Here is a 17,668-nt window from a genome sequence, read left to right on the forward strand (position 1 = left end):
ATTTCGTTAAGAAGAATAAAAGAACATGGAACGTATTTCCGTTGTATTCTACCAAAACAAATGCAAGTAAATGCATATGACGATGCGCATATTAGAGAGCCCACAATTGCATATTACTTGAAGCGTAATTATTTGTAGTGGTGGATAATGTTTGTACTAGCATTGGCGATGCTATAACGAGGAAACAAAATGAGACACAGTTATAATTTGACAATATCCCGGTATTGTAAACTCGCAACGTAATATCGGCCATACCAAACAATAATGGAATCTATGCACTACAATGCATGTATGGCATTTAGAAAATGTGCTGTACTGTTACTATATCCAAACATATACATGAATAAGGCATTCAATTAGTTTGAATAGCTCAGTAATGAATCCAAATAATCTAATTATCGAACTAAAGGTCTTTAACTAACAGGACATTCGTCGATCTCCCATGACGAGAACGTCGAAAAATAAGCGTACGGTTATTTAAAAATTAATATCCGCTTGTTGTATTATTTCAATTTACAGTGAACGTTAAATACCCTTCAGCGAACTTTGAAGAAAGGGAAACAACCTAACAATTTTAGCATCTCCAACAATAAACTCAATTTTAAAATTAAAACAAATTATTAATCAAACTTGAACATTTGATACAAAGTAGCCGGTTATTATGCAAAATCTAATCACAAAAGGAACAAACCCTCATAATTCATAAGTTGGAAAAATTCGCCGCTTTAGAGCCCTGTATCTGAGTTTTTAATTAAATTGGCTAACCGGGGGTGGTTTGGCAAACAGACAGATTGCAAATAAAGGAACTATAACTCAGTAATATTCGACTGAAACCGGCTATGGAAGGAATTGCGTAAGCTTAATGAAAATACCTGCAATTACTAGCAGAAATTAATGAAAATCAATTACGAGTGGCGCGGAGAATTTTCTAATTAAAGGAGTAATAATATTTTAAGTCTTCGATGTAACACCTTTATACCCGTCTTAGATAATTTGTTTCTTGGTTTAACTAATCGCCGAATGGGTTTTCTTATAGGAAATGTCTTTTGTTTCTTTTTGCTTACAAGCAGTGCAATACTTTGTATATGCTGACGTTTGCCCCTGCCGTCAGTTATGCTTCTTTTCCTTTGCGGCCTCAAACAGAAAACTTGCGAATTTTTGTTCTGCAGAAGTGGGGTGCTAATTATGCGATGTTAACATTCAATTTCATTTACATTTACGTCACTAAAAGTTCAAAGTAGGCCCTACCTGATGGAAAATCGCTTTGAGCTTAAACAAAAATACAAGGTTGAAAAATGTCACGCAGAACTTTAGACTGACAAAATAAATGAAAGGTTTTATTTCATAAAACAAAACACAACTAATGAGACTTCGAACTCTATGAAAAATTCACTTCTAACTGCGTGCGTTAGTTCCCTATCCCCAAAATTGATTTGCAATAACTTAAATATGGAAATTATTTGTAAGATTTATCAACAACTGCCGAAGTTTATGGGTTATCGGGACCTTTAAATCACAACTGAAAAAATTCTGTAAATGACGACATAATCGTTATCATCGTGAAACCTAGGCGACTGCACAATTACAAAAAAAGTTGCTGGCCTTTTTCATATCTTGATAATACGTGCGCTCCAAAATAAATACTAGTTGCAATATCCATATTTTACATAAAAACAGCTATGAACGATTTTCATTTTGAGATCTAGTGCATGTGCAAAAAGCAAATATTTTTTTTGTAACCCATTTCACTCAACAGTATACTGAATAAATTTCAACTTTATTTAACTTGCACCGTTATGTACCTTCTCTATGCACATATTTCCAACTATTTCCGCTTTTCAAGCTCAAAAGCCAAAGCTTATGTCAGGTAATTCCCAGTGCATGAAACTGAACACTGTAACATCATTGTATCAACGACGTCAAGTCTTTGTCTTTATTTCTGTAACATGAATTTTAACGGTGATTACAATACAAACCAATTGCAGTTGCATAATTAAATTTCTTATCATATTCGCCGAGAAAGTACGCGTCCGGTAAACAAGCCATGTAAATAAAGTGCAGAACCGTGAATTGGATTAGCGGGTAATTAACCCGTTCAGGTATCGGATGGTTGTGTCATATTTTCGATGCTAACAATGTGCGGTCTGGCTTAAATTGGCCTGCGGGAAACCACGCTGTTCTGAAATTCATTTCACTTTAACAATGTTGCATGAATGCTATTACGTTGACGTTTTCGGCCCAAATTTATATTCATTATCACAAATTATTTTGTTCGGCTGTCAAAGAATTTCGCAATTACGTTTTTTAATGCGGGAATGCTTGATTATGCAACACCCCTTCCGACGCATAAATACGTTAAAGACAAATTTGAAACCCAAACAAAGCCCGGGCTTATCTTCAGGAAGTGGAACTCTAATTGTTGCTCTCTAATTCCATATTACGCGACCTCCATTAAGATACCTGAAGCTTTAAGTACAATTGTAGATTCATCGACCAAATTTGTGGCCCTTCTCTCAATTACATTGCTATACACGCACATTCGTGAACGCATTAATTCAAAGTTAATCTCCATTTTATATATAATTAAACGAAAAACCATATATAGAAATTTATAAAACGCATAAATCACGAATGATTTCAAATTTAAATTTTTAATTGCCTAAACTGGGCGTAAATTTGAATACATTATTGTATGTGTGGTTCGCTTCATAAATTATACAAATAGAGACTTCACGTAAAATTCGATTAGAATAGGCTGTCATTTCTTCAATCTTATACATTATTGATAACGAAGGGGGTTATATCGAATAATTCAAAGGGGCTTTGCATTTTGTAATACTCTACCCTGTTTAATAAGTACCAAGTGGCAATTTTACATAGCCTGGAACAAATCGTTATATCGTGATCGACAACTAGCAGAATGGTCCAGTATGCTATACTTAGATTTTAGATTTTTACCAACATTTCGGCTCCCTACAATTACGCCAAATTTGTCGTACTTGCCTAGCGCTCTGCTGGAAGATGAATGTTTATAAAACTTGTAGCCGATAATAAAGATCTGAAAACTAACGAAAAGTCCAATTATGTAGGTATTAAATATTGAAAACTTGGATGAAACATTGATCTAAAACTGAAGTCGCACACTGTCTAAATACGCTGTAAAATGCGGAGTTTTCAGTTATGCAGCGTTAATGGATATTATTGCTTTGTGTTTGCTGTCAAATTTCAATTAGATCTTTGTTAAAAGGGCAAAATGCATCGTTAAGTAAGCACTTTGAAAATTCACTGATTCAGAAATCTATTAAAAAGTCGGATTATTAGAGACTACGCTATAATGCACAACCACTAATACTTGTAACGTTTACTTTAAATGTCCCACAAATGAACTTTATATGGGACCTTGAGTGCTTGTTGAGAGAGAGACGTCATCTTTAAAAACTAAAAATGTATCTTTATTTTAAATGCTTTTTTTATTTTCTTGTTGTGTTCTTTAATTTTTTTCAAGATTGCCCTCACCCGTTACTATGGACCTACTACGAACGAAAGCTGTACAAAGTGAGGTTGTATAATGAAAATGCGCACTCGTACAACGTATTTATTGTATAATCTGATGGATATACGAATGGTGGTGTAATTCTGCACAAATACTGGCACAGTCTATTGTAGTATCATGGTTATTTATACACAATGGTAGTATTTAGTTAACAAACAAAAATTGTAACTGTGGCAATTTTGGACAGGAAGGCAGTTTCTGTAGAAATGTCTACTTTCCAAGTAAAAAAGTAAGAAATTAATCATCATAGGCTAGTAGTGAAAAACACTGTCTGGACTTTCTTCTGCAAAAACTTTACAACTACAAAGACTGGCTGTCTTTCATAAAAATAAAACTAACCAAAAAGTTCTGTTTAATGCCTGCCACCTGTTTAACAATCATCATAGGCTAGTAGTGAAAAACACTGTCTGGACTTTCTTCTGCAAAAACTTTACAACTACAAAGACTGGCTGCCTTTCATAAAAAGAAAACTAACCAAAAAGTTCTGTTTAATGCCTGCCACCTATTTAACAACATTCTTCCCTTCTAATTCTTCCCATCCTACTTCTGTACTGTCAACGTTCACCAATCAAATTCACTTTAGCCACCAGCAAAACTTCAAAAGGAAAAACGCCGGCGCCCTTACTACGCATCTTCGATAAACTAACACCTGTGTTTACGGCGAACAACTGTTTATCTTCAAATTAAGTAGCTTTCACGCAGCGATAAAGAAATCCTTATAGTCTAGTTGTAGTTAAATATTCTAAAAGTCCTCTCGTTAAAATTTGAGGAGCATTTCATATTACTTTTTGGAAGCCCCCTATTTCGACCCCGCCGAGACCGAAAATGTCTGTTGCCAAAACGAAATCTCAACCAGAAGTCAGATATTGAAGCTGGTGGCAAATTTGGCGCTTGTTTCTGAATTTCATTTCGAAAAAAGCGCCAGTGGCTCTCAATGATATACAAACACTACCAGGAACTAAAATTATGTAGATCGTGTATTTTCCATTATGGCAGCAAAAAACGGCAAATTAGGTTGGAAAACTTTGACGTGGATTATATAACTTTATGTATGTTATATTTTCCTTCCTACAATTGCAGTTCTTGGTATTAGATAGATACTTTTATTTCCACGTTCATCATTGTATACACAAAAACAGACAAAAAATAACAATATGTTCTAAAAAAAAATAATAAACTAAAACAAGTAAATAAGACTAGATGAATCGCAGATAGGTACCTCATTAAACAATTACTGTTGTGTTGAGGTTACCATCACTTAAAAAAACCAAGTTAATATTAATTCCAAATGCACTACATAAATTAAACGGAGAGAAAAAGAAACTTAAATTAAAACTATTGCAAGATCCCTTGCAGTGGTAAATGACAAATTCCAGGCAGATCGTAGGGATGCGGTCCCGCATCATGAGAAGTGGGACAGGTGTTTTACTTTCTTCTTTCTAGTCCCAGGTTTTATAGAGAGAAATCTCACTTCTAAAATGAAGAGAAAGGGCCCAACGCTGAAGAAATTTAATATCAATGTAGGTACCGTGGAATGGGGTTAAATTGATCAGTTGAAAGCTTTAAGCCGCTGTATTTATTTACGACAATACTTTGTTTACTGTTTCTTTATTTATATCATAGCCCACTCGTGTTAGGATAATGTTTCAATCAATAGAAGAACAAAAAACGCTTTTTGTTTGGTAAATAATGGCAATAAATGCAATGATCAACTTCATACATGGTTTGGGGTCACTTTGATCAGTATCGCGATGTTAACGTAGATACATGGGGAATTGCATTTAAAGGTGAACAATTTAACCCCGACTGAAGTTCATGCACTGGTTAAAAAGTTATTTCAATTTTTGTGTTTAGGGGGGAAATTGTTCATAGGGGCGAAATTGACCATGATGCAAACAAATGTTTATTAAATCAAATCTTTGGAAGTATAATACATAAAATAAAAGTAAACTCATTTATAACGCTTTAAAACATAATCTAAATTAAATCTCTTTGACATCTACGACTTTTTTAAACACGTATTGCACTATGTCCTTGCTAGTATCAACAGTTGGTTCTGGTAAAATTGCGATAATGTCTTCAAAGTCTACAGTAAATTCGTCATTTTCTTCCACTCTAAAAGTTAATTTTGCGCAATCCACAGATTTCATGCCTACCACCTCAAGTTCATCATCCAATACATTTTGAACAATCGCAACATATCGATAATTTACCGTTTTACGCATCCCACCAAGCACTTTTACCAATACATAAGTTCCTTTTTTTATTTCATCTTTGTTGACCTCTAAGTATTCTGTTTCTTCATTTTCTTGTAATATGAAGAAAGGATCATCAACATCAATGTCTTCTTCGGAATTGTCATTAGTCACAGGCCCATCCACGTCACTCTCAGAACTGCTGCTACTTGAACGTTTAGCGGTTACACTTTTTCCCGGCTCCACAACTAATCTTGTGCGCTTGTTTGTACGTCTAGAGGGTGTGTTCGTAAATCTCTTCTCTTTCAAATAATTTACAAGAGCATTTTGTATTTCACCTTCTTCTACATTATCTCTTGGCAATTTGTCCAGCACGCGATTTCTGTTGAATGGTGCAATACCCGTTGCATCAAATGATGATATAAGACTTCTGGTAATCGCATTTTGCTCATCATTTTCCTTTGATTTCTTGTTATCCATTTCCACCAACGTTGATTGCAGCAAATGTGGAAAATCCCTCTTATCAATGGAAGAAAGGGACGGATGTGCGTTTTTCCATCTAAGGAGAACGTCTCTCCAAGCCATTTTGAAGGGTCTAAAAAAACCCACATCTAATGGTTGGCATAAATGTGTCGCGTTCTTAGGTAGACATACAAAACCGATGTTATTAGTTTCACACAGATTTATTACTTCGTCCGTAAAGTGGGATGCGAGATTATCGCCTATTAAAACTTTTCGACCTTCAAGCCGCTTCGCGTGCGGTAAAAATGCGGATTTGAACCAATCGGTAAACGTTTCCGCATCCATCCAACCATGGCTTGTTCTGTTGTAACGGGAACCGCTGGCACAGCATCTTTCACTGCAACAAGGAGATGATTTTGGACCATTTTCGGTCCATTGGTTCCACATTTTTTCGGAACGATAAATTATATAGGGGGGTAAAAGGACCCCTGATGCTGAGCCACACATCATTATGGTAGTAGCCGATTTAGTGTAGTTGCACACCCTCTCAGGATATTTTACTCCACGACGATACAAAAGTTTCTTGCGTCCAGGGTCGTCGACTAAATTAGTCTCGTCGTAGTTGTACACGTTACATGCAGGAACATTTTTTAATGTGTTTTCAAGATTATTAAAATACTCTTATTAAAATTTCTCGAGATACATCAGCACGTGCTCTTTTAATATTAGCAGCAAGCCGTTGGGTAATGTCCTTTTTATGTCTTGTTAAAAGTGAGTGCACCCAGTCCACGCCAGGTAAGTTGTTATTAAATTGTCGGACTGAACGCCCCTGCATGTCCAACAAATTTTTAGCCATATGCCTTAAGTCTGATAAGTTAAGGGGAAACCCCCATTCACCGCAAACACCGGCACACTTTAGAATGGACCGTTCTTCAACCAAATTAAATATCGTTTGTCCGCCATTGCACTTAATATGACGTCCATGGTACCTATTATTCAAAGTACCATATGGAATTTTGAATTCCTTTGCCGCCTTTCTTAAACTCCATCCATCATCGATTACTCTTTGTAAAGCACCTTCAACAGATTGATCGTCATAGTCTCGGTATCTACGCGCACCCAATTTCCTTTTATAGGATCGTGGCATTATGTATCTGTAACAAAATCTTTAAGCTAATATTTAAAAAAATGTTCGGGATAATGCCAAGAAATTTTTACATCTACCAAATCACTGATCAAAAACACCCCGTTGTTGTGATCAATTTCACCCCGTCTTGTATACGTTTAAATTATGTTCAAAGGAATAACGATCAAAATGTAAAAGCGCAGTAAATCATGGTATAGGTTATGAAGAAACATGAAATGATTAAAGGAACTGATCTAACCCATTTCAAAACAGAAATGTGGCACAAATTTTGAGAAGTTTAAAATCATCGTGTAAAGTACTTACCGATTTCACAGCCTATTACAGGAACAACTCGCTCTTGAAAAGCGCGAACACGCACAACTTTCCTTCAGTCACTGGCGGTAAACAAGATATGACAGTTAGATTTTACATTCGCGCAGCAATGCGCGCGCCAAATTCAAATACCCATATTTTCGATATAGTTATCAAAGTCACCCCATGAAATCAATTTCACCCCATTACACGGTAAGTTAACTTGATCTTGCACGACTATTTTTACATTAGGTACGTAACTGAAGTGTGCTCATTGACTCATTGACACTTTAAACTTGTAAATATACGAACTAATATTAAACGAATCCAAACATCGATTGGTATTTGTAAATAATACAATCGATTTGTTGTAATATCTCATGAAGAAGCTATAATTGTTAAACTGAAATATACATACATATAAATAGTATTGGTATTGGTTATTGCACTAAAACAGGATAGTTAGTTGTGACCTATTGTTCATGACCCGTTTTAAATGCACATTATTAGCAATAAAATACTAACGTTTATTGATCAGATTTATTTAACGGAAATGCATAAATATACTAAACAAGTAGAATGCTCTTTATAATGGACTAGTTTTGTCAGATCTGTAAACGGCATATCATTGAATTCATGGCAAAGGTCACGAGGTTGACTGTATACTGGGTGGCTTTTTTCGTGCCGCACCATGGATATCTCGGTTAACTAACGAGATTATTTGTCCGATTAAAAAAAGTAGAATGTTAGCCACCTTTGATTATAAGGTAAGATGTTTTCCATTCAAATATTTTTAGCCGTCGATTAACTTTAATCATCGTTTGTGAAACAGGGCAATGATGTTGATTAAACTCAAATCTTAAAATAGAATATTTTTGTCATAGGTTAGGAACGTGTTCGATCCTGATTGCTCAGAAGGTGTCAAGAGCAATAGTTTTATGACTTTAATTATTTTTTCCTACGCATACGCGTAATGTGTATGTGACAAACAGTAACATGGATCTACGTATCCTGATGCAAAACTTTTATATATCCCTTTTCCTTATATTTAATAAATATATGAATTTGTCACAAAAAGGATAACCTGAACAGATCTCCTTACCTTCACACTACCATATAAATTATGAGTGGGGGCGGATACCCCATATATTTGGACCTGTAGAAATGATGGGTCTTCCTGTATAATCTCAAATTCAATTTTTAAGGTTAAATGTGATTGTTAATTTGGATTGGATACAGATTCGATCACATTGAATTTGAAGTCAATCTAATTTTATGTATTAGAATTATTGGAGGTTTAATTTTGTTTAAATAATCTCCCTGTATTTTGATTGATTTATTGTTCAGTTGGATTACGTTAAGAAAGTTTAGGAACATCTGGAAATAATTGCGTTAAGTGTTTTTTAAAAGTTTATCTCATTTCAATCCGCCGTTATAAAAGTGAATTGCTCTAGTTCGAGTTTAGCTCAAGCGTTGTGTCACGTATAAGAAAAAGTAGTTTGAGTGTTGTGTATGTGTGGCCTTTCTTTAAAGTATGAAAGCCAGTTTGTTTAAATCAAGAATCTAGTGGAAGTAAAGAAATGACAATTCCGAAGCAACATCAGTTGGTGTTTGTGGTTGTGCGTCTGTTAAATAATTGCAACAGTTATGACCGGATGTAAAGATTATATACTCTGTAATTAGAATTTTCTTTTCAACAATCGATCGCATGTGCGTTGTACTTTGTTTGTAGGCGCTGAGTGCCTTTCGTTTTTACAGCATTATTCATTGATTTTGGTCGAATAAATTTGTGTTGTGTGTAAATGATTACTCGTGAGTTTAATCGAGCCCAAATTACGATCCAGGATGTAAGAGTGTTCATAGTTAATTTTTTTGTTAGTACTCAGAGTTGCGCCACGTGTCTAAATAATAATTATAAATTCAATTATTTGGAATTGTGAAGAGGTGGTTAAAGCTACTGAGGACCAAAAAAATTTAATTAAAGTTTTATCCAGATTTTCGCTGTAACAGATGAAAAACGTGCCGTTAGAGTTTGAGTTTGTGTGAGAGTTATTTAAAATGATCCTAATTATAATTATCATATTAAGCACACATTTCGAGTTACTGCTTCCTTTACAAATTATTCACATAGCTCATAGTGGTATTATGGTTTTTGGTCCTTTACGAAAATTTTTAGACATTAGGTTGAACATTTAAACAAATTAAACGAATCTATATTGATAGAAAATTATTTTATTTTTCAGTAATTTATTAAAAAATAATAAAACCGTCCTCCACTGCCTTATTTTTGTTTTTCGAATAGTATGGTTTTTTAGCGCATTTTCCAACTCATGTCGCCCGAGTTCGATTCCCCACCGATGCGGAATTTTTTTAAATGTTATATATTATTTAGAATTTCTACATTTTGCTAATGCTGATCGTGGATGTACCTAGGATGTAACACAAAACCGTAAGACCTGGTATTTCTATCTGTAATTTATTACAAACATTTTTTACGAAATAGGTGACGGATTAGATCACCGAAAAGAAAAAATCTATGCTTCACTATGTTTGTGACACATTTTCTCGATACATTCTGAATACTCTTTGTATAGCATGCCATACGTCGTAAAGTCAACGGTTGTTCAAATTTGCACGTAATATACTAATGAAACATGAGAGAGAAAAATACAGTCATAAAGAACAATTTCTCAAATATGCGTTGAAATCATAGGACAACAACAAATTGAGCATGAATTGGCCATTACAGGTACGACACAATTTTTATTGAGGGGATCAAAATATCTATTTATTCAACCAAATCGTACTCGCGCGGGTGGCTAAGGCGTATTTTTCGTACGTACTATTCCACACATGGGAGACCAATTTTTAATATGAACTAAAACAATGGGCAAATATGTCATTTCAAAGCACCCCAAGGCTTTAATGTGTTCAACCTATGCGCAAATTAATCCCTTGCTTAGTATAGTTTTCCTGGGGAATTTGATGAGGATCACGTGTTCAATAAAATATATATTACTCTTCATTCTTTAAACATCAAGTTGACTTGATCAGCATCAGATATTAGTGTAAGTAGTCTTTACATGTAATATGTAATAAAACGCAACATGTAAAGTATAGTCATATGCCATATATGTATACCATTTCACTGCTACTATTTGAAAGGTTTAAATCTATAAAATCCTCATAGCAGGTGCCCCTTTTGCAAGATTTCACTTAAGACGATTATCTGTCGATGTTCGAATAAATCCCACTTCGCCCATACGCAGAAACTGCTCTCAACGTACCACTTTTTCCTAAATATTCATTTTGATGCGCAGTATTTGAATTTTTCAATTTATATAAATGAATCTCCATTACCTTAGCATTAATCCATTTTAAAGCACGTACCGCTTACATTTTTTAAGCCATCATCATTTATCAAATTAGTCCAATTAATGTTTAAGCCATAAATTTAACTTTAATGTTTATTACATTCGTTTTAGAGACAGAGGTGAGTACGGAAATTTAAATATCGCACAAAGAATGTAAATTGCGTCAACAAATTACATTTCGAATTTCTGAATTTAATTAAAACGATGCATGAAACAGTAGTGAGGTCTATAATTAGCCATCAAGCGGGTCTGCAAACTTAGTTACGTTTTAATTAATTAGCACCTGCAAATATCAAACAAGATTTCTTAATTAAACAAACTTTACTAATGCATGCATTAAACTACGGAACTGTGAAGTTTGTATTGTTGAGACAAACTCCTAACGAGGTTACGACGGCGTTCAAGACGAAATTTAAAGTGCACCCCAACCCCATAATATTCTAAAAAGCAAGGGGATTATAATCGTGTAACAAACTTCTCCTTTCATCAGGCCGGGGCCAAACTTTTCTAAACGCAGCTTATAATACATCGGTAATTATCATTCAGCAACATTTCTCTCATCTACAGTGGTAATTAGTCAGTTGTTTTCGTGGAAGTGGCCAACAGGGACCTGTTTAAGCAAACAAATGGGTTACATAAATTTTCAACAACAATATTATAAGTAGTTCAATTAACCATATCCTGTGGCGTCGAGTTTTATTTAAAGCGGTAACCTATAAAAATACTTTAGAATACCACATAAAATAGAAATAAAGTCAACGGTAGCATCTGCGACGTATTAGGAGACAGAAATAATAAAATGAAATATCGTCTGCACAGGCTCTGCTCACCAAAATGACGTTAAGCTACTAAGCTAATTGAATTGAAGTAATAAAAGAACTATTTTAGTGCAAAAAAGTTAGTGCTCTATTAAAAAGCTTTTCACCTTTTTTTGCTTAACAGTAAATGTTGCTGTATGGAAGTGATCAGAGAGTAATGGCTAATTAATGAATAGCGTCGCACTAAAAGTTACCTAATTGTTATTTAAACTTTTAATTGTTACGTATTGAGCCATTATGATCTCTTTAGCGAGATACGTTTTCAATTAAGCTCTACCGGAAAACACTCAAATTAGAAATGTGAAGGATCGTTATAATCACGGGGTTGATCCTGTCTTTTACTAAGAAACTTTATTATCTAATTGTTTCCCCTTCGACTGGATTTTTTACACAGGAGCAATTTTTGTATCAGTGAGTATCATACGCTCACCGGCTCGAAAAACGGACCAGTTCTACTTTTTAAAACAAACTTCCAAAGTTTCCATGCTTTGTGATGTTTTATTATTAATATCAACAGCGCAAACAAAACAACATGTTTTTAGTATTCCCTAAGAATAAATGAACCTTGCACTTACGTGCTGCCCTCCCAGAACACCACAAGAAGGTCCAAAAAAGTGTAAGATTGTTTAAAGAATCCGGACAATTCAAATGAGCACGGCATCTCAAAATTCAAAAATTTCATCTCCAAATGAATTTAAAAAAGACATTGTAAGATTCATCCAAAATTCTTGGAGCTTCGAACGGATTCCAAGAAACATTTTTTAAGAATTCCTGAAAAGATTTCGTAAAATTTCAACAAGAAACTCTGATTACTAGACATGATTATAACGAAAACAGCCGAATCAGATTTGTTCGTTGTGATGTAAAGGGGTCGCCACACTGAACGCGGTCTGCCGCGCGGGCAACCGCTGGCGGTCCGCCGCGTTGAATTGTTTAATGCTTTTCTTATGAAGCATGTCACACAGGACGCGGTAGACCGCTTGTCCACTTGCAATCCGTCGCGCGGGCAGATTTGGATCGCCTCGCCAACAGTTTCTGGCGGTCTGTCGCGCGCGGTCTCCAATCAGATACGAGATATCAGAGTGGTACACTCAGGCTCAGGTAGTGAAAGTGTTTAGTCTGTCTGCAAGCTGCAGTCGCCGAGCTGTCTTCGTTGTTGATTAATCTTGTGCACCTAGCAGCGCCTTCGCGGTTCACTATCAAGGGTAGCTGCGAGCAACAATAATTCCTTGTCAGAGGAAGAACTTTGATACTCATTCATGCTTACTAAGCAACGAACGAGACTATACTAATCAAATTTTGTTACGAACCGCGGCATGTACCGCATCCTGTGTGACATACTAGACCGCGCGGCTGATCGCAAGCGATTGCCCGCGGCGGGCAGACCGCGTTCAGTGTGGCGACCCCTTAATGGATAAGTGTGTGATGCGCTGAGTGTTTTTAAACGGCTGTGGGTTTTAATTAATGGTCTTCATGCGCACGTTATTCGGCTGGGCATCGAAGTCTACGAACTAATGATAAAAGATGGTCGATCTAACTTATTAGCACCATTTTGTAGGTGGTCTTTGTAAAATTGAAAAATAGTAGAGACGAAGTTGAGAGTGTCTGGTTTTTGGGCATTAAGTGGAGCGTGTTACGTTCTTTTCGCTTGTAATTCAAATCTCGTTTATATTTTTAAATTCGATGTTTTACTTGATATTCTTACCTCATCTAGGTAATCCACTAGTTTAAGATTGAAGTTAATTTCTGTAATAAATTCGTTATTTTAGTAAAGGCTTCTTTTACGATGTTCTTTGTTTCGCTGACGGAGGTCGTCGTGCAGATGTTTTCCGCGGTATTTCTGGCTACCCCTCCCTTAAGTTTATGTTACCTGCCCTTGCATTTATATTTCTTTCCCCGCAGAGAAGTTTCTGCTTTCGCATTGATTACATGCAAATGTTTTTTTTTTGGTACGCCATTATTTTTCTGACTTTGTGGCTACCATAAGGGATTTATTGTTTTCACTTTACCATATTATCTTTGGAGTGGGTTTCTCTTTCTTTTTATGTCTGTGGTGTGCTCCATGGAATCGTTTTTACGGATCTGTATTTGCATATCTAGGATATAAACAATGCGAGGGACATTATATGATTACGCAATCACCCCATATACTTTGTGTGCAAATAACACGTTTAAAATGAACTTGGTGATTTGGCTTACGCAATATCGAGCATTCCTGGATTTTGCAACCAATAAAAGCCTACCCGCTACGAACGTCAGCAAATGTTGGTCCCATTCTATGAAGCCTAAATAGTGGGCGGTCCCAAGGTTCTCCAAGGTTGGATGACTTCTCAAGGGCATGACGTCACAAAAAAGTGGTGGGAATAGTGCCTCACTTCTACTCCCGACCGTGCCCACATCACCGACAAGTGTACAAGGGACACTAGACCGAACCTGACGTGTGGGCATTCCACGAATTGCCCCGGCCCCTTATGATCACCTAGTCGCTGTTCACGATTCGATTTGTTTATTTACGAGAAGATTCATTGTTACAAGGTTAGTCTTATTTAGTCTTAATCCATAAAATTAATTGGTTAAATATCTTGAATTTCAATAAATCTGACAAATTCATGGGCCCATTAATTACCAACTTTATCTTTATTATAACATGTGCATACAGAAATTTTATGGGTGTATTTGTCAAATTTGAGAATTTAAATTATTTCTAATTCAGAGTCAGACCGACTCATTATTTTCCTTTTGTTTTACTGAAAAAAGTAGGTGTGGTAATATTGAGTTCAACTAATGCTACTTTGTTGAAATGAAAACTCAAAACTGAAAAATTTTTGGTGAAGGTGAAGAGGAAGATTAAAGTTACTGTTTGTTAAATAAAATAACGTTCGTGCTTAACTTTCGGTTATTCTTTCATATTTATAATCAGCATTGTCAGGTAAAATCAATAAATTGTCTTTGGAGAAGAGTTTTGTTTAAAAGAATTTAGTCATCATTATCTTCAATGATCTGAATTAATTGGTGGCTATCCATCTTATAACGACTCAAAACGGGGTGAAATTGACTAAGTGGATTTATAAAGACACTAAACCTTCCCCATACTTCTTTTAATTGTTTCAGGTTTTAGATTCAAGGCATTAGGTGACAGCGATTATAGTTTCGACCCGAAGGTCATTATCAAGCTTAAGTTTAAAGGAACATATAAAAGTGGTTGAAAATTACATATTAAAATGGTACATTTGGTTATCAATATGGGGAAAAAATGACTAATTAGAACATGGAAACAATTACAATATTAACAATTTATAATTGTCTTTATAAATCCACTTATTCAATGATCTGTTTAATGGTATGATAAATTGAGAACGTCGGTTGTATTTAATTTCTACTGTTTCTATCTATACAAGAATTAACAAAAATCTTAGGATTTAATTGTAAACTGTACGGTTTATTTCAATTACTCTTTCCTACAGCTCCTTTCGTTAATAAAACTGACTTTAATTATAAACGCCCTACAAATTAAAGGCTTGTAGCCAAACGGAATTGAAACTTAATTTTTCCGATTTAATTTCTGATGAAGTTCAAAACCTAAGCGATTTATTGCGTTAACAATTAAACTGCTCCAATTCTTTACTTTTCATTCACGAAAAGGAAATTCCAAATAATTAATGGGTAAAATGAATGCGAGACAATAAACAAATGGGGAATTGAATGGAACTACAAGGAGTGATAAAGACATAACGGGAATAGCTCGATAAAACGAAATGTATCTATGGCGACAGCAGTAATGAGCTTTCAGTAAATGGGATTTGTAACTTGGCAGAAATTATCCTCTATTAAACACTCGGGTAAAGTTTGATCTTAATAACAGATACTCTCTATAAAAAAGTCTTTTACTCTTACAATAAACAGCCATTTTGATCGTGTACCTAACCGTATCGAAAATTTGTACAATATAAACCGTCACTCGTTTTTGAGCCTTTAGGAAATCGATTCAAAAGCATTTTTGTGTTTTATTTATACAAAACCGATGTATGTACGATAGAGTCGAAAAAGCTGTTCAAAGCTTCAAACTGCATACATGCCAACAAAAGAAGTCGTGAATAAAAATAGCAGTCTGGTGATAATTAGAAAGCATAACGAATGAAGCAGAAAACTGTTTTAAAGTCAACCTTTGACAGCCGTTTCATTTATCTAAATTAAAGACGTCACGCCTGGCAGTGTTTACGTTCCGTTACTACTGCTTTAAACATTTTAACTATTTCTTAAAATTTTTTCTTTAGTGTCCTCATACGCATTTACTTTTAGATTTAGTGTTCGACGGTAAATGGAAATTAAACGTGCGTTATTTATTTCCGTACGCAAAGGAAATGATTATAGTATCAATTAAATTTGTTCACATTTTTTGTGTCTATTTTCTAAAAGTGTGAAACAGAAAATGATTTTTAATGTTTTGGAATTTCCGGTGTTGTCAGAAAACGTCCTTTCATCTTCTTTTAGTGGGTGCAATAAGTAATAAATTGATGCCCGCCCAAGTTACCGTTGCGCATATGCGGGAAACTATAGTTGCAGCAGAAACACTTTGGAAAAAATTTATCAGGTGGCATCTCTGGCCCAATTGGCCACTTGATGAAAATCGGAAGCAAAAAACCTTTATTCATTTGCAGATCGACGCACCAAGGCAAATTGCAATGGTACAAGTGCGTCTGGTGAATTTATTTCAAACTTGAAAGGTGCTGAATTGGTGTGTTCCTCGCAATTTAAATCGCTAAAGGCCACACTCCGCGAAATTGGCCGTCAAAATGATCGACCCTAAAAGAAAAATGTACCCAATTTATTGTACGAAGATTCATTTGCATTGTACCGTTTCGGTTTTTGCGGAACCTGCGTTTTTCCCAGGTTCCTTACACTACAGTGAATCTATAAACGCAGTGGGATTAATAATGGATGTTACTTTTCTTTTAGTAGTTGGGAGATCCGCCATGCCATGCCAAATGCACTGGAATGGTAGAATGTAATCTAGTAACCAAGGTGATTTCATCACCTTGCTGGAAACATTTGTAGCAATAATATTGTAACCATAGGAAAATCTACCAATTCGGTATACTATACTCTCACCGAACAGGCAAAAAAGGCAAATTTTGATGCTTTAAAACAAAATATCGATTTTTTCAAAAATTATCACTAGCGATTAAACCTGGGTGTACCACTGAGATCCATCAATGCAACAAGAATCGGTGCAAAATGGGTGCCTAACGAATCCTCACCACCAATAAAAGCAAAGTGGGAAAATTGAAGGCAACAAATTTCTGGGATTATGAGGGGATTCTGGTGAGTAAGACTTCTATTTTTTCCCCAAGGTAAAAAAATTTTGAAGAGTTCTCAAGATATTTTTTAGAAGTGTCTGCTTTATTGCAGAAATGTGGAAATAATTTGCTTTTCTTTCATATCTATGTAGATTGCATAAAAATATCTCCTCTTATATTTCAAACCGTAGTTTTTCAAATGTTACTTGTAATTCTCCACACTGATAAATATATACAATACTTAAAGGCAACCGTTACCGAAATAGGTACCAAAATTTAGGATGGAGTAGTAAAAATCAGTAACAAGGGAACGACCTTTCGGCTAACATCTTTCGTAAACGCATGCTTTTTGAATGGCAGGTGCCAAGGTAGCGACAACGGACTCACAATGCAATAAAATTAATGATACAAGTGGAGTGGGAATGAGAATATTTCACACACAAATATTTTGTATTTTATTTATTCACTATCAATTTAATTTTTAGGTACTGTATCCGCTATTACAGAATTGATCATTAAATTTGGGACACC

General features: G+C 35.2%; 1 protein-coding gene across 3 annotated transcripts in view; it reads left to right on the forward strand.

Annotated features, from left to right (window-relative positions):
* Positions 1-17,668, forward strand: part of LOC116170367 — a 631,383-nt gene that overhangs the window by 526,129 nt on the left and 87,586 nt on the right. The window contains exon 1 of one of the 3 annotated variants that reach the window (XM_031486734.1): positions 7,792-7,861. The exons of 1 other annotated variant lie outside the window; for it this stretch is intronic. The gene's annotated coding sequence lies outside the window, so the exon portion shown is untranslated. Of the gene's footprint in view, positions 1-7,791; positions 7,862-8,265; positions 8,416-17,668 lie in introns of those variants that run through there. One more of the 3 variants, XM_031486755.1, reaches the window with a different exon arrangement.

The sequence above is a fragment of the Photinus pyralis genome, unplaced genomic scaffold, assembly GCF_008802855.1.
Source record: "Photinus pyralis isolate 1611_PpyrPB1 unplaced genomic scaffold, Ppyr1.3 Ppyr1.4_LG1, whole genome shotgun sequence".
NCBI lineage: Eukaryota > Metazoa > Arthropoda > Insecta > Coleoptera > Lampyridae > Photinus > Photinus pyralis.